The sequence below is a fragment of the Canis lupus genome, chromosome 12 (genome assembly GCF_011100685.1).
Source record: "Canis lupus familiaris isolate Mischka breed German Shepherd chromosome 12, alternate assembly UU_Cfam_GSD_1.0, whole genome shotgun sequence".
NCBI lineage: Eukaryota > Metazoa > Chordata > Mammalia > Carnivora > Canidae > Canis > Canis lupus.
In genome coordinates this window covers 30038157-30060644 of record NC_049233.1, presented here as the reverse complement: position 1 = coordinate 30060644, position 22488 = coordinate 30038157, and the positions used below count along the sequence as shown (strand labels likewise).

Below are 22488 nucleotides of genomic sequence, written 5' to 3'. Positions count from 1 at the left end.
AATACCCCATGTCTCTCGCAACACGTATGGGACTCACACCCCACATACGGCGACTACTGGACTCTGGCCTATTGAGGCCCTGCCAATCAGCATGGAACACTCCCTTGCTGCCAGTTCAAAACCCCACTCTAATGATTACAGGCCAGTCCAGGACTTAAGGGAAGTTAACCGGCGAGTAGAGGATATGCACCCTATGGTCCCAAACACATACACCCTCTTCTATTTAAAAGATGCCTTTTTCAGCCTGCCTTTAGCACCCAAAAGCCAAGATCTCTTCGCCTTTGAATGGATGGACCCTGAGAAAGGCATCAATGGCCAGCTCACCTGGATTCGACTACCACAAGGATTCAAAAATTCACCGACCATCTTCCATGAGGCCTTACATGAAGACTTGGGTGAGTTCCGTTCCAAGCACCCTCATTTGATATCCTGTTGGCAGTGGAGGACCAGGACACATGCTTGCAAAGCACCAGGGATTTGCTACAAACCATAGCGGCTCTAGGATACTGGGCCTCAGCTAAAAAAGCCCAGGTCTGCAGAGCAGAGGATCCCACAACCGCAAACTGTCCGCCAGGATGGACAGAGGCTTTTCCCACCAAACATGAAACAGCACAGACCGTGACCAAGAAACTGCTGGAAGACATCTTACCAAGGTATGGTTTTCCTGTTAAGATTGGATCAGACAAAGGCCCAGAATTCATTTCTAAGGTAACATGAGGAGTGGCACTTACATACTTGGGGCAGATTGGAAATTACATTGTGCATATAGGCCCCAAAGCTCAGGACAGGTGGAGGGGATGAATAGAACATTAAAGGAGACCTTAACTAAATTAGCCCTGGAGACTGGCAGGGACTGGGTGACTCTCCTCCCCTTCACCCTATATAGGGTGAGGAACTCCCCATATAAGATGGGACTGACTCCCTATGAGATCATGTACAGTTTTCCTCCACCTATTATCCCCAATTTAAAACCCGAGGTGCTTGCTGAATTTGATCACCAACTCCTTTTCTCCCTCCAAATGTTAAAACGAACCCATGAGCAGGTGTGGCCTAAGCTGAGGGGCCTCTACGAGACTGGGCTACCCCCGGGCCCCCATCGATACCGGCTGGGTGACTGGGTGTACGTGTGGAGATACCAACACCAGACACTTCAACCTCGCTGGAAGGCACCCTACATTGTGATCCTGACCACTCCCACCACTCTCAAGGTCGATGGGATTACTCCCTGGGTCCACTACACCCACGTCCAGCCAGCTGATCCACATGCTGTTCTCAAGGACTTTGTTCCAGAATAGAAAGGCCAACCAGACAAGGACAATCCCCTAAAGCTAAGACTGTGCCGTTCTCACTTACCCCACTAATGTTGCTTCCCCGTTAGCCATTTTTAAATGTGCACCCAATTCAGCCTTGCTTTTAAAGTCTTTTAAGGGTTAAAAAGATGGGAGCATCCTAACTGTAGAGAGGCTCTTGCAAGCAAGGGGTGGGGGTTATGTGTTGCCCCAAATGAGGAGTGTTGCTTCTTTACTGACCACTCAGGAATAGTCTGGGAATCTATGGAAAAAGTCAGAAAAGGTTTGGCTAGATGTAAACGGGAGCGAGAACAGCAACAAGGTTGGTTTGAATCATGATTTAATCTTACCCACTGACTTACTCTGAGACCATCCTGGACCCATGGTTGGGTCCTTCCTTAGGTTCCTCTGAGAGGGGAAATGTGGAGGCCAAGAAAAATTAAGGCCATCCCACCTAAAGTTTAGCATTAGCACAAGTACAGCCATCTTATGCCCCTGTGAATAAGAGCTGAACTTTACGGGAAAAACTGCAGAATGTCCTCAAAGTTCTTGACAGGGAATCCCATATCAGAAAGAAAACAGAGCCCATGCCTGCCCATGGTAGAAAGTCCCATATTAGAATGAGAACAGAGCTCAATGCCCTTAGGCCCCATATCAGAATGTAAACAGAACTTGAGAAATTCCTCCATCTCTTCTGAAAATCCCCTAGACCAGCCTATAAAAACCCAGCTGTAACCCACTTCAGGGTCCAAGTCCCTGCTCTGCTCTGTTGGGTCCACTTGGACCCAAGCTCGAGCTTGTAGATAAACCCTCGTGCACTTGCATTGGTGTCGGCTCCTTGGTGGTTTCTCAGATTCGCAATCTTGGGCACAACACTGATTTAATTTTTTTAAATCTATAAGTCACACTAGTATTAGTAACCTATTAGGTAGTAAGAAAACTCACATATTGATTACTTCTCATTTTTAATGTACAAGTTAATAATTAGGTTATTGATAAGAGAAAGGAGTCTGAAGATAAGAGTATCTATGACTTTAGGCTCTTATGGAACAAAGGGAGCAGAAGGGTGGGAGAAGAATGTATTGGAATTTAGATTTATTTACTCACTCTCTCTTACTATGATTGTTGGGAAGGAACAGAAGAAAAATTTCCTGAGATATTCATAAGTGATAACAAAATGTTCTGAGCTATTTAGTACATGATGTTTTTTAAATCTTGTAAACAACCTTCAACTTGAAAGCATGTAAAACATCACAATGTTCAAATGATCTAAAGGAAGTTTGTTGTCAGGAAAGGGATTTTTTTCCACTTTAGTAAATGAATTTGAATAGCCTTGCATTTACCTATACTATTATTACATAAATTATGTAGTTTCTTTTGCTACTCTGACAAAATCTCAGAAACCAAGTGTCTACTTTTTCTCCCAGAGTGCTTGCAAGAAATTTGTGACTCTTGCAGATTAAAACAGAAAAACAAGTGAAGCTTGCTTTCTTCCATAACAACCACTGGCTTACTTGATGAATGAATGGCTCCCAGAGAACATGTCTTAATTTCTGTTGCAAATTTTTAACTTATACCATGAGATCTTGTGGGCAAGATGAAGAAATGTGTTATGGAAGAAGTGTTGGGATTAATTGGTTAATCACACTGACACAGGCTGATAATAGTGATAAGAATGGCAGCATATCATGGGACTTGGTCTTTGTCTCTGTAATTAAAAATCATTGTCACAGACTTCAGTAGACATCTCGGTGATGCATCTGTCATTAATCTCTTTTAAGACCTTTCCCTTCCCCCTTTCTTCGGTTCTGTCCAGTCTTTCAGAGGGCTGGTCAGCCCCACTACATTTGCCAGATTTCCTCACCATTAGGTGGCACTGGTAGAGGAATGCAAGGAAGGAGAAAAGGAGGAGTGGGGGCAGGGAGGCGGGCAGCATTTGTGTGTCCAGCCCTCCATGTTTTAGGAAACATTTTCTTGATATTTCAGCTCCTTCTCAGTATCTCCCTCTGTGTTCCCAGCTCTTGTCAGAGAGCTTCCTTATGGTTCTAGTTGCCTCCATACAGCCTCCCATTGGAGCTCAAGAACACCATTGATTTCTAAAGGTGTTTCCTAAATTTTCTAATCTCTGAGTTTCTCACTGACACTTCTCTTCCATCTCTTTCAGGCCTTTGCAATTATTTTCCCATATTAATCTCACTGCAATGAACTACTTGCCATGGGCTGTTTTTCTAATTGCCCTTGATCCTTACTAGATATAGTTGCCATGTTCATTATAGTTGTAAGAGGCATGAAAGTAGGATAGTCAAAAAGGGTAGGATTCAAAAACCTTTTGATAAATGTATTTTCTATTTTATCCAGCTAAAGTCCAAATTTCCACAGCCTGTTAAGATTTAATTCTTACATTTGTGCCCAAGAATCTCTATATTTGTAGAAGAAGGGCTATAACTATATGCCATATAAAATGCTTCAAGAATGGTTTAGCAACTCATGCTCAGGATAAGATGGCCTGTGTTACAGTTTGAGTATTTTGGAAGAAGACACTAAGATGGAGTTTGTGGTACCCAGGAATTAACTAACCACTGTGAAAGAAAGAGAAGAAGCAGAGTTGGGCAGAGTAGCTGATAAAAGTCAAATGTAGTGTCAACAGAGCCACAGTAATTTGGAAGGGAACTCTAGAATGATTATTGCCCATTGGATTGTTCTACATGGAGCCTAAATGGCCTGGCCTTTATATCCATGCTTTACTCTTCAGATAAAAACCTCCCCAGAAAGAGTAGATTTCTGTAATTGAAGCAGACCCAAAAGAAATTGGAAACTGAAGGCTATCTGTTCACTGACTGAATTCTCCCTACCCACCCACACACTTCATGTCTCTTCTCCAACACACAGCTGGGTTGCAAGTCTTTCCTGGAAGGGGAACTGAATTATATATTTCCAGATATTTCACAGCCTGGGTTTGAGTTTTGGACCTCACTTTTACAAATTTTATTATCTTGGACAAATTTTAAATTTCTCCTTGCCTCAGTTTATTCCTCTGTAAAGTGAAATAATAGTAGTACCTACCTATGATAGTTAATTTAATGTGTTAACCTAGCTAGGAGACTCTATCCAACCTTATGGTCAAACACTAGTCTAGACACTGGTCAGAAGCTATTTTTTAGATGTGACTAACATTTAAATCACTAGACTGTGAGTAAAACAATTCACCTTCCATAATGTGAATGGGTCTCATGTAATCAACTGAAGGTCTTAAGAGAAAATATCTAAAAAGAATTTTGTTCTCAGTCTGTCTTCAGACTCAATCTTCAGACAAATCTGTAGCATCAACTCTTGCTGTAATTTCCAGACTGTAGTCCTGCCCTATAGATAACAGACTTGCCAGCCCCCACAATTATGTGAACCAGTTCCTTAAAATAAATCTCTCTTCATATGTATACATTCTATTGATTCTGTTTCTCTGGAGAATGCTGACTAATACAATATCTCACAGGTCCATTATATGACTTAAATGTACAGCACAGTGCCTGGTAAATATTTGGGACACAGTAAATATGGCTTCTATTGTTTACAGAGGTTTCTATTTATTAGCAACTCAAGAAATTATAAATGCATTATTTTAGCTATAAAAATAATGAATCATATGTGTATGAAACAAACTGGATTTATATTAATTATTCTTAAATATTTTAGAGTTCATCTAAAATTAAATATACTCTCTTATACTTGAAAGAATATGTTCAATTTTACTATTTTTTTATGGTAATCCCTAGATACTTTGTTTTTCCCAGCAAGTCTCTGAAAATTTATCATGCAGATTACAGTATAATATTAACCACCTTTGACTACTAGGAGACTGTAAAATGCACTCCATGGTGTTTCAATGCATGAAGGTACTTTCAGAGTGCTTTATGTAGCATAATCCATTTACTAAAACTTGCAGGGTCCCTTGTTTTATGAGGTTCTACAAAGATGACAGATGTTCTTTAATGTTTCACCATGGGAATTCTCCCTCAAATAAAGCTGTCTACACAGGAGACTATGAATAGATCCAGTTGTTTAGAGGATGGAAATTCTCCAATTATAATACTATTCATTATGAGTTTCAGAAAAAATATTTGCACTAAAACAAAATGTACTGGAGTAAGATATGTAACTCAAATTGTCTCTTAATTGTCAAGCAAAGGTTACTGCAAAACTGTATTTCAGTACATTGGTGCAAATGTCTGACCAACGGTGTACAGATGATTTGGAGAGGTTGTTCAGATACAGATTTCTCCATTTTATACATACCTACTGGATTAGAATCCACAGGAAGAAAGCATCAAATTTCCATTGTAACAATGGATTCTGTTTCTTATCTACCCTACAGTTTAAAATCTACTAGACAAAATAAGTTTAAAATCTAGAAAACTTTCAGAATCAACTACATATTTAGAAATATAATTGAGTAAAATAACTCTTTTAAACTTTTTAATAAACTTTAAACTTCCGATTATCTGCTCTGTTTTTGTTGAGAAACATAGTAGTTATGTGTGGTGTATATATTTTTACATAGACACAATGTCAGAAAGTAAATAACTTATCTTCAGCAAGAAGTTTATATCACCTTATTTACTATATTTATATCAATAGATTTTGACCTAAGTCAAACTGAAATCAACAACATACTTTATTTTGGAAATTATTGGAAGATGTTGTAATAATTCAGATTGAATAAACAAGTGTTTAAGTTAGAAATTTGATCATTTGATGTAATCATATGAATTCCAAAAAGCATTTTCATTTTATAATATTATTTATATCTAAACAGTTAGCTATTGTACACCTGTACAACCACAAAACAGAAAAATATGATCCAATGTCATATTCACATTATGGAGGAGAAAATAACCAATTGTTTTCTTTTTCAAAGCACTGCTTCCTTACACATACAATGATAAGAAAGCTGAAATCCATTTTAGTTTATCAAATGTTTATTCAATACCTCCTATGCTCTAGCTACTATTTATTAGCGTCAGCCACATAGATTAATAGAATCCTCCTTTTCTTTAAGGGGTTAAAACATCAAATTAAAACAATTTATCCTTAGTGCTTAAGAGTATCATTGTGTACTGCATTATTTAAGAATTATACTCCCTTACAAATAACAAGAACTCTGTATTAGTGTACTATTGCTGCCATAACAAATTATTACAAACTTGGGATTTAAAACAATGCCAATTAATTTTCGTTTATTTCTGGAAGTCAGAAATCCAGAATCCATTTCTCTAGACTCAAATCAAGGTGTTGGCAGAGCAGCACTACTGTTGGAAATTAGGGGAGAATCTGTTTTCTTGTTTTTTTTTTTTCCCACCTCTAGAGCTGCATTCCCTCATGTCCTATTGGCTCATGTCCCTTTCCTCATCTCTAAACCAGCAGCTCCAGGATAGCATGTCTCTGTAATCAAATCTCCTACTGCTTCCTTTTTAAAGGATTCTTTCAACTTAATTGAGTCCACCCAGATAATCAAGGATTATCTTCCCTTTTCAAATTTTTTAATTTAATCACACCTGCAAAGTCACTTATGCTATACAAGGTGATATTCAGATTCACGGGATTGGGACCTCAATATTCTGCCTACCATTCACCCCAAAACAGTAACTCAGATGAAAAAGAAGAGTATTTTAGCATCCTAAAAAGAAAAGTCCAGAATAGAAGATAAAGACTAGAATGACAGGACTACAGTGTTGTCAAGAAATCTCTACACTATCCCTAGGATATGACCCTCTTTCAAATGCCTGAATGATGGCTTCTAGAGTTTTAGCTATTATTTCTGTATTTCACGGGTTAGGAAGAATGAATGACAGAAGAGCAAAAACATATAAATTAGCTGTCTCTTCCTCTTTGGAGAACTTTTCTAGAAATTCTAACGAAAAGCTTTAGGTCACTGCTCACTGGCAAGAACTCAGTCTCATAGTCCTGACTAGCTGTGTAAAAGACTTGGAATTTATTTATTTATTTATTTATTTATTTATTTGTTTGTTTATTTATTTATTTATTTATTTATTTATTTATTCATATTGCTGCCCATATAAAAGTGGATTTTGGACAGGGGAGATGGAAACTGAATACTAGGATCTACTGTTATACATCAATATTTAGTATAATATTTTTGGCTCATCTATTTTGAAAATACATGTATTATTAAGCCAATAATTATATCATGTCTTAGTAAGACCATTGCTTGCATAGCAATATATGAACTCTTGCTTTTGAAATACACCATCTTTAGAAGTAGGATTCTTTCCTTTGAGTGTGTCTGGGAAATAAAGGAGATCAAATATGCCATAGTCATGCTGTATCAGAAATATACAGTAGTTGCCATTGTGTCATGTGATGCCAGCTACAAACACTGAAATTAGAATGGAATTGCTGGCAATGAAAATGTTGGAGGAACTGTATATGAAGATGACTCATTTTACTTGTCATTTTGAAAGATGTGAGAATTTTTCCGCCAGGATTTCTGGCTGAAATCTGAAGTGCTATCCTGTTTAGCTCTGTCTCTTAATAAGGTAATTAAGACCTGAGTAATAAATTCCACACAGGCATAAATAGAAGCATTTCCAATATATTTATTTTTTCTGATAAAATATACTATTAAGATGAAAACACTAATGAGTTATGCTATAAGAAATATTGTAGGTAGTAAGACATTTTCTGACAATTAAAAAAAACACATATACTGTTAGTGTTTTGGATTTTTCTTAAAATATTCTGAAACCAATTTGTTCTCTTTTCCATGCCATCAATGTTATTTATCCTGAGTCAGACATAAGTATACTCTTGTATTTATATGTTATCCTTCTGGAGCTGTTTACACTAAAAATTGCATCCACACAGAATTGCTTCCCTGTGGCACAAACCACATTGTTTTGCTTTGAGGTTTCAAACATCAGAAGTAACTTTGAAGTGTTCTGCTAAGTGCCTTGCACTCAATAATGTGCCACTACTCTCTCCTAGCTCTCTACTATCTCACTTGTTCCTTTTCAGGTGACTTTGTGACATCCTCCCCTCTGACTTGCCTTAATAATATTGGCATTTATCACAGTTATTTTCCTATCCTTCTAGTTGCTCTCCCTGGGAGATTTTATTGTTCTTGTTCTTGTTTATGACTTCCAAATCTATATCCCCATTCCAATCTCTCCTGTAAGTTCTAGCACTGTAGGTTTAAATGCCCACTGAAATTTTCCACATAAATGCCCTATAGGCACTTACAACAAAGACAATTCAGAACTTGAATTCTCCCCAACTTGCTATAAATCTACCTTTGCTCTATTGCTCCTTCTATTAGTGAAAGTTACCGTCATCCATTTAGTAGCTGAAATAGGAAAGGAGGGATTACTGTATGTCTTCTCCAAGTCATTTGTATTCTTCATTTACCAACCACCAGCCATATTTAATGATCTTGCCCTATAAACATCATTCCAAAATTTCTCTAGAATCTCTATACTCTACTAATCCAAATTCCCTATGATCACTTGCATTAATACCCCAACAATTGCTATTCTTCATTAAGTGACAGCTTTGCAACTGGCCTCAAGATCAAGTGTATTGATATATCCTCTTCCCAGTCCTATCACTGCATGACCAACAGAGTCCTTTTCTGAAAGCTTATATCTCACTGTGTTTATGACCTTTTCAAAACTTTTGGGTTAAATTCCAGTTTCCTCCAGATGACCATAAAAGGTTTTGGGTTGTTTTTGTTTTTATTTTTTTCTAATTCAGTTTCTGCTTTTTCTCTCCAGGCACATCTTTTTTTCTAACTCTAAACTCAGATTTACTATTGGTTTTAAATCCTACATATACCATGTGCTGTCTTAATTCTTTGTATTCAATATAAACACACGATCTGTTCTTAGAAACTGAACATCCCTTCAATTGAAATTCTTACTAGTGCTTTGTGTCTCATTTAAATTATTTTGTCCCTTCCTAACTTCCACAATCTGGTAAAAAGTTAATACACACACACACACACACACAGACACACACACACCCCTGACCTACTCTAGTAAAGTTCCTTTGTCTTTTCTGTTCTGCCCTTAGACATAAAAGTTAAAACTCAATATCTGCACACTTGTGTAAATGAATACTACAAACCTATGCTTACTTTTCATATTTTTAAGACATGATTAGTTTCTGAAATAATCTATATAAAAGTGATTTTAAGAAAAGCAACCTCCATTACCTGAGAGCTGAGAACACGTCAGGGAATAGAAATCATGAAGGAAAACAAAATGAAGGTCCCTGAACTCAGTCTGAGAGGCAGGAAAAGGGGTGTGTGTATGAAATTCCTCAGACTTCTTGTTTCTTTGATGCAGGAAAACGCCCAGAGTGACCTTGAATGTGCAGTTTCATTTTCACACTAATCCGTGTGGTAGAAAACTCCCCCATACTGATTAGTTTTTCTGTTGTACCTATATTTGGAATTATAACTGGTTTTCATGATTGTTTACAAGGATTTCTGAACTCTCCTCAATTCTTATTTATGCATTTTCCTGATAGTTCTCATAACATTCATTATTTTTTTTGCCTATTGTCTTATTTTAGAATATTTCTTTTTTTCATTGTTTTGACATTTATGAATTTTTAAAATATAAGTAAACATTTTGATATATTAGCCTCTATTAGATCAAAAAGAATGACCCTCGGGGGATCCCTGGGTGGCTCAGCGGTTTGGCGCCTGCCTTTGGCCCAGGGCGTGATCCTGGAGTCCCGAGATTGAGTCCCACGTCGGGCTCCCGGAGTGGAGCCTGCTTTAAAAGAAAAAAAAAAGAAAAAGAAAAAAAAAAAAAAAAGAATGACCCTCATAAAAGAAATTTAATAGATTAAGAGAGACTAGATTCTAAGGACCAGACTGGACTGAATACAACTTAGGAAACCTAAATCAAGGAAACCATGAAGAACTGTTTAATTAAGGCAATAATTTTAATAATAATAATAATATCAACAATAACAATAATAGATATTACATTCATTATTTTTTATCTTGCTATTTATAATTTACTCTGAAGCAGGCTGAAATGTGAAAATATTCTGAGAATATTTTCTCTTAGCTTATACCAGAAATGTGGACACATTGGTGAAGGGAAGATTACATGGATCATTATGAAATGATCAATACATCACAGAAGAGTTTCCAGGTGGCACAATTATTATGGGTGAAATTGCAGTTCCAGCAATGATCTGAGCATACATTCCTTAGAAACTCACATTCTTAACTTCTAAATTTAGCAACAAAATATATTTAATATACTAAAACAGAGCCTAGCAGGACAATAATAGATTAAATCCCAGTCTAGGAAAAGAGGAAATGCCTTCTAAGTGGGAATATTCCACCAAGTGAGGTAAATATGAACTATTTTTACATGTTCCAAACTCTGTGATTTAATATCTCTTGCTAAAGGGTATCACAAAGGCAAAACCATTATTTTCATAATTAATTCAGCCAAATAAAACAAATCAAAGGATGTTAAAACTAATGGATGAAAGTTTGACAAATAATGAAATATTTATATAATATTTCCACAAAATACTTATTGATTACAAAAGAAAAAATAGTAACTCTACAGTGGAGTCATCAGACACCTTCTCAGTCAAGAGATCAATGTTAATATCATCAGTGATCAGGGGAAATTAAATTGTGTGCCTGCCATTTTCTCATGGAATGAGAAAAATACATCATTATTTCTATTTTTATGATATTTTGCCAAAGATGCACTACCAGAATTAAATAGTAAGGAAACATCAAATAAATCCAAACAGAGGCCCATTCTTCAAAATAACTGCTGATAATCTTCAGAAGTTTTAAGGTCATGAATGTCAATGCAAGACCATGGAGCTGTTTAAGATTGAAGCAAGCTAGAGACATACCTAATGTGACATATTATTTGAATTGAATCATTTTTACTCTAAAAGACATCATTGAAATATTTGGTGAATCATAAATGGTGAGGATGAATTAGAAGATCATAATATATCAAATTTAATTTCCTTATTTTTGTGTTTATATTTCTATTACTTGAGAATCAAAAGATGACCTCTCTCAGTAGTGGGGCTTTATGTATGCACTAGCACATAATTAAACTCCTCCATATCAAGGTACACTGAATTATTTAGTAGAAGAAAATTATTATACTTAACAGGTACCACTTGTATCAATACAAATAAATATGGATAAATGAAAGCTATAAATGAAAGCTCTTTTTAATAAATTATTTGTCTTTTTAGAGTATCAGCTTTCCTCTGATGTTAGTATCTTGCACACCTTCCTCCTTTCTAAAATCAACTAAGTTGGTCAATTACAGTCTTAAGTTTTATGCCTTTCTTTGTCCTTGGCATTCTCTTTGCCTCTTTATGGTAACGAGGCTAATCCTCTTTTCAGTGGGCTCCTATGGGGCTGAAGCATCAAGACTCTCAATAAAAAGCTGAACAGTTCAACAATTTTTATTGAGTCTTGATTGAACAGCCCTTAGGGAGCTAAGCATAGAAAGGAAGAGATGGAGAAAAGTAGTCAAGAGTTGTAATAGCTTCAATCTAAGGACGTATAGCACCAGTCCAACAGACCTGGCAATGTCAAAAATTTAACAGCTTGGCATCAATGCACATCTCCTGGTGCCAAATAACGAGGCACAGAGAACAGAAATAAAAGTGGTATCGAAGTTAGATTTTTCTTTTCTTTTCATTACAGAACACCTGAAATTGTAACAAAATTGTGAATGGTCAAAGTCAACATCTTTCTGTTTCTTTTAAGTGAAATCTTAACCTTCAGAAAATAAGAAATCATGTTATATAATAAAGATTGGAAAATTTGCTGACATTGAGGGCATTCCTTCACAACTACTGGGCCTCCCTCAGACTTTTCCAGTCCTGCTCTCACAGGACTCATGCATCCTCTGTCAAGCTGACAGAAGAAATAATATGGGAATGAAAAAAGAGCAGTTCCACCCATAGAAGAGCAAAGAAAGCTATAAAGGTCGACATGATTCCTCAAAAGGAGAATATTTCTTGTAGTTACTAGACAACAGGACCTAGGAGCCATTAATATTCATCATTCCTTAAGGAGTCTAAAGAAAACTTATTGAGAGTTCTTGGTTTGCTGTCGTTCACTAAGATATGTATGCCATGGAAAGCTGTTAAGGAAAACAGCTTTCTATGGTCAAATAACTTGGTAAAACTCCAAGTAGGAAAAAATCAGTATTGGAATTTGTAGAACTCTCTATATTATACAATGTTGTAAACCTTCAAGCAATGGAAAAATATGCAGCATTTCTCAAATTGCATATTTGTTCTTCAAAGCTTTATGAATGTAGAACATGAAAAAGGTAGAGAATAGAAAGGTAAGTTTATCTCAAATAACTTCTTGGGATAACACATCAAAGCATACAAAATGTTCCTATCATATTGCAACTTAATTTTAGTGATGGTCCTGTGAATGAAATCAGACAATTATCATGCATTATCTTCCAAGAGATAAGGAAGCTGAAGCTAAGAAAATGATGAATGATATTATTGTACCAAAGACAAAAATGTGCACATATTTAGATTTCTTTCTTCCACTTCAAGTTTCCAAGAGAAACAATTCTTAAATAGCCTTTGAGAATGACATTCCCTCAAGATTTACTTATTTAAGAATCTCAATTTTAGAGCTGTTTTTCTTCAGTATAGGTGGAAAGCATCAATCAACTCTGCTGCCCAGTAACAAACACTACAGGTTCTAAACCTGGGAATCTATACTCAATTAAATCAAAATTACTAAAGATTCTAAAGTATACCTAATACACACACATGTGCACATTGTACTTATAGAAAGATATTATTAGCTAACTAGCAGAAACATGAGGCACCTTGCTCAGAGATGAGAACCAAGACACTAGGCAAAGTAACTTGGTGGGTTTGGACCTCTATGATAACATCCCAGAGGTGATATACTGAGAGCCAGATGTCATTACCCTACATGTTCAGAAGGATTCCCCTTCAGGAAAGGAAATTAGAAATACCAATGTCTCCATTATATAGAATTGGGAATAGCTACTCTCCTAAGAGTGGAGGAAGGTCTTACGTGTCAGAGGGTAAATATACGTCCTTACGTGTCAGAGGGTAAATATATTTCTCCAGGGGGTAGATAAGACTGTATCTCTGAGTTTACCATTCAGGATTTTTTTCCCTTTTGGAATTGTAAACACATATTTAGAGATTTAGAGAATATTCTAAATCTCTTTGGAGGTCTGTGAGCTATGTAGCCATCCTTTCCCTTAACTCAATATTTTAAAAATATATAAGCATGTGAAATAAAAAGAACCATAAGTTAAATTAGATCTTTTTGTATAACTGTATATCGAGTCCATGGCCATCCTTTTATCTAAGGGAAATTGCATGGAGACAGATATAAATTTTTAGTTAATAATAGGTTGGGAAGTACAAGATGATCCATCTGAGTGCTATACAGAAAATATCATGGCATTAACACTTTAATTGAAACAATTCTTGATGAATCAGACACAAGATGGTCATGTTGTTTTCAATCAGTTTTGTATCCAACAGAGAATAAATACTATTTATGTTAATGGCACATTCTAGGGACTCAAAGAGATATTCAGTACTTTCTTCTGCCACACAGGAAGCAGAAGCTGTCAAATGATTTAAAGCCATAAAGCAGAATGATTATCCTGTTGTGACTCCCTGGGTTTGGGTATGTCACTAGGAACAATAGAGGCTGAGCTCATTTAGGTTGACCTGCTGAGGCCTCACATCCAATTTATGTGGTAAGAGAGGCTGCATCTGGTTCCAAAGGCAAGAAGGACATAGAATCATTCTGGATAATCATTAAGGATGTCATAGAATGCCTTTAATATACTTATATAAAATTGATCAAAATATTATAAGATTAGAAAATTAGTATGATATTTTATAAAAGGACAAGTTCATGAACCAATGGGATAGAAAGGTATTTCTTTTGTTTTGTTTTTTTCTATAGTGTATTGATTTTGTTTTTAAAATTATCATTTGAAAAGGAATTTCACTACATCTTCTACCTCATTCTTATGTAAAATGAAAAAAAAAGAGTAATTAAAAATACAGAAATAGAAGAAAGAGTATTATTAAGGGACAATTCTGGGGAAAAAAATGTGAATTATTCTTGTCTAAATTCTTACAAAGTACTTTTATCTTTTGTCAAATCTTTATGAAATTAGTTAAGGAGACTCCAGGTCCAAAAGAGGCAACTGAAAGGGGAAGTAAATACTTGAATGTGTATGGTTTTATTAGAGAAACTATTGAATTTAATGTTATCCAAACATCCAGGATGTCAAAAATCCATTCATCTTTATTTCTTACAAATGCCACAATGACACAGTCTGACATTTTTTTTTCCTGTTGTGGATATATTGTTTCTGACTCTTTATAGACAGCAATCCAAATTATGAAGCTGAGGTCTAGTTAACACTACATGAAATGAAAGAGAATAAGTTAAATTACATTTCTGTTTAAATTAGAACAATATAAATCCAAAGAACTCATCTTAATCCAAATAGTTATTTATGAGAACTATATTGACCTATATTGACTCTAAAAACTTTGTAACTAAATTCACACAGTTTTGAATTTATGGAGATTTATATGAGATCAAAATCTAATTCGCTTTATGGATGGAAAGTCAAGCAAACAGAAACAAATGAAAATATGTTATAAGCAGATTGCACTTTGCATACTTTTTTTTCCATTTCATTTTATTTTACAGATGTTTAACTTTCATCCTCTCATCTCCTAACAAATTACATTCATGAATCCTGTCGAAGATACAAATTAGAGTTTCCATATAAACAGTTCCCAAAGTCATGTATCAATGATGTGAAAGTTTTGATAGTAAGATTCCATTTCTGAATTTAATTTCAATGTACAAGAAAAATAAAATTAAGGTGAAAGCTGGGACAAAGTTGATACATTTAAAGTGACTGTGTCTCTTACCTGGATATATTTAGGGATATACATTGTATCTGACAGGGAAACTATTCCTGTAAAACATAAGGCATGTAAAGCTGCCCTTCAAGCAATATTTTTTTTCCTTCAAGCAATATTAATTAAACATGCTATATGGAGAAAAATAAGGTTTCCTGAGTCCCTACAGTGTAGAATAGAGGCTAGGCACAGACAAATTATCTGTTTGATACCTCCATGTAGAGTATAGACTGGTGCTTATGGACAAAACCTGATAGCACCTTCAAAGACATCAGCTGGAACTTTGCACTAAATATTGTCCATTTGAGGGCCAATTACTAGCTTGCTATCCAACACTAATTGAAACCGCCGCTATGACCAAAGGGCATTAAGCAGTCTTGAAATCTAAAATATATATGATGTCTTGGGTAATATTAGAAAAAAAATTCTCATGGGGAAACAATGATTAGAATAGTTCTATAATAAAATGAAAATGGTTTATACAGGATCATGGTACGAAGGGAATGCAAGGAGGAAAGAGTTATGAGTAGGAAGACTCTTTTTTTTTCTTTAGGACTGACTTTGGAGCAGTGGGAGGAGCTGCCAGATTCTATCATCACATGGATTGTACCCTATGAACAGCATTCAATTGACCAACAAGGAGCTGCTTGGTTTGTGGATGTCAGTTCCAAGGTAAATGGACAACAACCTGTTTGGAAGACTACCATTCTAATCTAAGAAGATGGGCTAATTTGCATGCTTCTTGACATGATGTCTCTGTTTTTACAAACTCATGAGAAGTGGTCAATGGCCTGACCATATTGTCAGACAGAAAGGAAACATAAATGGCCCTATAGAAATCATTATGGGAATTTGAAAGATGTGTTAAAGTAGAACATGTCAATGTCCACAAAGAAAACTCCCTTCTAGCATCAGAAGGTGATTGGAATGATGCAAATTATAGTTACCATATCAATATTTTCCAAAGTTATGTACCAAAGATGTGAAAGTTTTAATAGTAATATTCAATTCTAATTTAATTTAAATGCTTGAGAAAATGACGTTTATCACATTTAAACATTCATTTTGTTCCAAATTTGTGTTATACTTCTATAGTAGTTTGATTTATTTTAATCATATGATAATAGAACTTAAATTATTATTAAAGATTCCTTTATTTAAAGAAAAACATGTTATTACAATAGAGATGCATTTTATTTCAGAAGTATCATAATCTTAACATTTCAGTTGTATCTATAGTTACGATTTTAATTATGTATTCAAAAAGTCCTTTTTGAGGGATACTTATGCATCAGTCATTTTGTTAAGATAATGGGATAAAGCAAACTAAAAGCAGTTTTTTTTCTTCTTGTGAAAAAAGGAAAGGAAGGAAGGAAGGAAGGAAGGAAGGAAGGAAGGAAGGAAGGAAGAGGTAGGGAAGGAACAAAGAGAAGAGAATGAAAGAAAGAAAGAGAATGAAAGAGAAAGATAATAAACAACATAAATTCAGATGTTGTTTAGTGCTGTGAAGGAAATAGCTATGAGGAGAAGATAAAGATGGAAAGCAATTGGAAGAAGCCATGATTAAAAAAGATGTATCTGTAGGCATTTACTACACAGATATAAAAATGGAGACAGGAAGATTAGTTATAAGATGATCCAGATATGATTGTCAGGGCAATCTCAGGAAGAAAGTGAGGTTTGGGGAAACAGCAGTTTCATGCTATGTACTGGGCACCATTCTTGGCACTGATGATTTATTATTAAATAAAAAAAAAATTCCTAATCTCATGGAGCTTACATTTCAGTGGGGAAAAAAAGGTAATAAAAAAATAAGCAAATCAAAATAGCTGTTCAGACAAAGGAAGTAAAAAAGAAAACTATAAATCAAGGAAGTTGTATCAGAGTTTAGAGAGAGGTAGTAATTTGAAGGATAAGGTTAAAGAAGACCTCATCCATAATATTTGAGTAAAGTATTCAAATACTTTATTAGTATTGTAATAAAGTATCGAGGGGATACATCCTACAGATACCTAAAAGGAGATCATTCCAGATACAGCAAACAGAGTGCAGAAGCCCAGAGATAGAAGTATACCTGAAGTTTGAGAAACAGTGAGGAGTATGTGATTCCAGATAACAGTAAACCAAGAATAATAGATGCATTCAGAAAGGTTATAAAGAGACAGACTGGTTGCTTTAAGTATATAAGTCTTATTGTTAGCTATACGATGTACAAAGGGAGAGGTTTGAGTAGAAGGATTAGCTATATGTGTTTTAATCCATTTTAACTACCAGTTTGTGGAATAAACTATAGAGGAAAACAAAAGGAACAATAGGCTATAGCAATAATCTTGCCGTAGGATAATGGTAACTTGGACCACAGGAGCATCCATGTAGATAATAGCATGTGCTTCAATTTTGTAATTCAAAAAATAAATAAAGCTGACTTCATATCCTTATTAATTAGGTGTAACTTTAAGATAAATATTCATTTCGGGCAGCCCTGGTGGTGCAGCGGTTTAGCTCTGCCTGCAGCCCAGGGTGTGATCCTGGAGACCCTGGATTGGGTCCCACATCAGGCTCTCTGCATGGAGCCAGCTTCTCCCTCTGCCTGTGTCTCTGCCTCTCTCTCTGTGTGTGTCTCTATGAATTAAAAATAATAAAAAAAAAAAACTTTAAAAGATAAATCTTCATTTCACTTCAACATTTTTGAGAACCTACAATACATTAAGCATTTTTCTAAGTCGTGGAGAAACATCAGTGAATAAAAAGAGAACATTTTTGCCCTCTTGGAGCTTATATTCTAGAATATGAAGATTGACATGATACTGTATAAAGAAAACCCAAAAGACTCCACCCCAAGATTGCTAGAACTCATACAGCAATTCAGCAATGTGGCAGGATACAAAATCAATGCCCCCAAATCAGTGGTTTTCTATACACTAACAATGAGACTGAAGAAAGAGAAATTAGGGAGTCAATCCCATTTACAATTGCACCCAAAAGCATAAGATACCTGGGAATAAACCTAACCAAAGAGGTAAAGGATCCATACCCTAAAAACTACAGAACACTTCTGAAAGAAATTGAGGAAGACACAAAGAGATGGGAAAGTATTCCATGCTCATGGATTGGAAGAATTAATATAGTGAAAATGTCTATGCTACCCAGGGAAATTTACACATTTAATGCAATCCCTATCAAAATACCATGGACTTTCTTACGAGAGTTGAAACAAACCATCTTAAGATTTGTGTGGAATCAGAAAAGACCCTGAATAGCCAGAGGAATATTGAAAAAGAAAACCAGAGCTGGGGGCATCACAATGCCGAATTTCAAGCTGTATTACAAAGCTGTGATCATCAAACAGTATGGTACTGGCGCAAAAAACAGACACCTAGATCAATGGAACAGAATAGAGAACCCAGAAATGGGCCCTCGACTCTATGGTCAACTAATATTTGACAAAGCAGGAAAGACTATCCACTGGAAAAAAGACAGTCTCTTTAATAAATGGTGCTGGGAAAATTGGACAGCCACATGCAGAAGAATGAAATTAGGCCATTCTCTTACACCATACACAAAGATAAACTCAAAATGGATGAAAGATCTAAATGTGAGAAAAGAATCCATCAAAATCCTAGAGGAGAACACAGACAACACTCTTTTTGAACTTGGCCACAGTAACTTCTTTCAAGATACATCTATGAAGGCAAAGGAAACAAAAACAAAAATGAACTATTGGGACTTAATCAAGATAAAAAGCTTCTGCACAGCAATAGAATATGAGGATTGATTTTAACTCAAGAGACATTTTTTCCTGAGCAACGGAATAGGTGGGAAGTCCACCAAAGAAGGTCCACTAAGTGAGATTGGGGTGATTGTAGATAGAGATCATTTGGAAAGGAATCTTGGGATTTTGTTTTGAAACACATTAATTCTGAGATACCGTGAAATGTGGAAGAGGCAGTTCAATATAAAATCTAGAAGCCAGAGGGACGCCTGGTTGGCTCAGCAGTTCAGTATCTGTCTTTGGCTCAGGGCATAATCCTGGAGTCCCAGGATTGAGTCCTGCATCACTCTTCCTGCATGGAGCCTGCTTCTCCCTATGCCTATGTCTCTGCCTCTCTCTGTGTGTCTTTCATGAAGAAATAAATAAAATTTTAAAAAGAAAAATCTAGAAGCCTGAGTTCAGGAAAGAAGACTAAATTGAAGATTTAAATTAATGAATCATTAGCTATAAATGACAAGTAAGGTCCTGAAACAGTATAAAAATACCAAAGAAGTGGGTACAGATAGAAGAAAGAAATTAGTTCACTGAGTCATGGGAAAGTCCAACATCAGAGGTCTGGGAAATGATGCACCAGTGAAGAAGGAAAATAAGAAACACCAGTGTAGCAGAAAGAAAAAAAGAAGGTTAGTTCTTAGTAGCCATGTGAAGAAAGTGTCTAAGAAGATGGAAGTGAACAAATGTATCAAATGCATCTGTAAAGTTAGATGAAAATTTGAATATTGTGTAAATGGGTTTCAGAAAAAATAAGAAGAGAGAAATGATAGTTGGATAAGCCAACTCTGATTCAGTTTTTCTGGATAGCTGAAGAACAGGTAGCTTTCTCCACACCTCTGCATCAATATTTCTTTTCTGTAAGGTTATAGCACAAAGTAAAAATTTCTGTTATAATGTACGTTCAATATAATGAAACTGTCAATATAATGAAACTTCCCCTTCAAATTTAATAAATCCCTTAATGACTTAAGCATCCTTTGATGAAATGGCTATGTCTTCCATTTACTTAAGATTGGCATCTTATGCACATGAGAGCTCAATAATGATGTACAAATGAATGGGAAAAGCTAAAAACTATTCAAGAAATCACTCTAGAAAGAATGTTAATCTCTGGCTACCCTGAAGCCTCAATACTATGTCCCAGAGCAGGAGAGCAGAGGCTCTAAAATGGAATTAAAGGTTAGTTAGAATATAATATTTTTTATCAAAGTCTGTGCATAAATCATATTAGAATATGATGAGTGGCATTTGCAGATTAATGAAAAAAGTATACAATTTTATCAAAGTTTAGGTGTTTTAAAGTTTGCTTAAACATATATAAAATACAAAATAACACCTATATGTATATACAGGACATAAACATATAATTTTCAGCATTTATTTTGTATCTATTTCACTGAAGAGTTATGGTCATTAAAAGACAATAGAAATATTAGAATTAATATGTACCTTAAAAATATAACTACATGGTAGAGAGAAAAGAATATACTTTGAATTGCAAAAGTTGTGGCACGTGGCAGTAAAAGTGTGATAAAATGTAATTTTATTTGGACTGAGATAACATTTTCCAGACAGACTAATAATATGATGTCATTGAAAACCAATATTTTTCAACAAAATGTTGATTTTTGCTTATGTAGTTGATTTCCTCTCCATTTCATTTTAAGTTTTTCCAAAAACCTAAACAGATTGCAGACTGAAATATTTAAAGTTTTGGGGCACCTGGGTGGCTCAGTCATTTAAACGTCTGACTTGATTTCAACTCAAGTCATGATCTTAGGGTTGTGAGATGGAATTCTGCATGGGGCTCCCTGCTGGGTGTGGAGCCTGCTTAAGATTCTTTTTCCTTTTCCCTCTGCCCCCCCTTCTTCACTTCCTTTCAAAAAAAAAAAAAACTCTTTAATGTTTGTAAAAGAAAAATCACTCATAATACTCATTTACTGTAAGTATCATTAAACCAGGAAATGTTTATTCTCATTCTCAGAATTTTGGTTGACTGGGAGTTAACAGCCCTCGAGATTCATGGACCTTCTTATTATACCAAACTTTAGCATAGGTGATTAGAGATTATCGAGTTTTTGTAGCTGTTATTGTTGTTTTTAATTTTAGAAGACGTTGTTTATTCAGTGGTATCAAGCTCACATAGAAATTTCTGGTCATGTAAGGAGCTACTTGTTGTAACTAAGAGGACTGTCAATTTCTTTCTTGTTTCTATAGTTGTTGAAGGTAGTCTCATATCTTAACACCGCATGTGACTTCTTGTCTCATCCAGAATGAATGAGCTTAAAAAGGAATTATGATTTAATTTTAGACAGCAAATAAGGGAGACTAAGACTTTTGCAATGCCTCTAGAGGAAAGAGGGATGAAACATTAGTGAAAAAAAGAAATGAGGAAAATCAGAAAAAGGTGTAACTCAGAAAAACAGAGAGAGATAAAAAATGGATTCTTTTAAAATGGCTGAGGATAGGTGGTATATGACTCCATCTCTAGTGTGTGGGTTGTAGTCCAGGTACAAAGATCCATAGCAGGACATGAAACAGGTTGGGTGAGATTAAAAGGACTATCAACATTTTAAGAGGACATACTTAATGGAAAAAGATTGGTTTAAAAAATATTTAAATAAAATTGTTAAAATATACAAAGTTTTAGAGGAATATAAAGAGAAAGAATTATATATTAACATTTTGATATATAATGTAGTCTAAGTCCTTGTTAACCCACATGAGAAGAGAATACAAAAGTATTCAACTCAGTTTTTAAAGGATTCGAATAATTAAAAGACTATAATCATTGCAATCCGATGTTAGATAAAAGTTATTTTTTTCAGTCTAATTCTTATTTATTTAATATTTATTTATTTATTTATTTATTTATTTATTTATTTATTTATTTATCTGACACAGAGAGAGAGTACAAGTAGGGGGAGTGGCAGGCAGAGGGAGAAGGAAAAGCAGACTCCCCACTAAGCAGAAAGCTGGAGGCAAGGCCAGGTGCCACTTTGTCAATCTAATTCTATCTCTTCAGAAGAATATACCAGAAAAAAAAAATCTATCTTCTGGTGTATGGAATTGGATTGGTAAAGCTGACTCCATTTTTGTTCTGAAACAACTGAGAGAATATTGTTGTGTAGAAATCCATAAGTATGTGCAAGGTTAAACAATATCTGCACTAGCAGTGATCTACTTCTTTTCCCTGGTTAAAGCCTATGTCAAGTCTTGTCCCACAGTCCATAGCTGACGTTGCACAGAAATAGGGAAAGAAGTGTGCAAGGGATCCTTGAACAGTCCCTGTTATTCTCTGCATGATGAATGCAGCTCTGGACTGAATATCCCTTGTCCTCAATAGCATCAGTAAGCATCATTACCAGTTAATTCTGCACATCCGTGAGAGCTACTCAGATGTAATATACCACAAATTTATCTTTCTCCTTCAAGAGGATT

The 22488-nt window shown here is 35.3% G+C and overlaps 1 long non-coding RNA gene across 1 annotated transcript in view; it reads right to left on the bottom strand.

The window, feature by feature from the left end:
• Positions 1–9643, bottom strand: part of LOC111098168 — a 44049-nt gene extending 34406 nt beyond the window's left edge. The window contains exon 1 of the long non-coding RNA XR_005367430.1: positions 9514–9643. This is a non-coding gene — a long non-coding RNA (uncharacterized LOC111098168). The remainder of the gene's footprint in view (positions 1–9513) is intronic.
• Positions 9644–22488: the final 12845 nt, after the last annotated feature.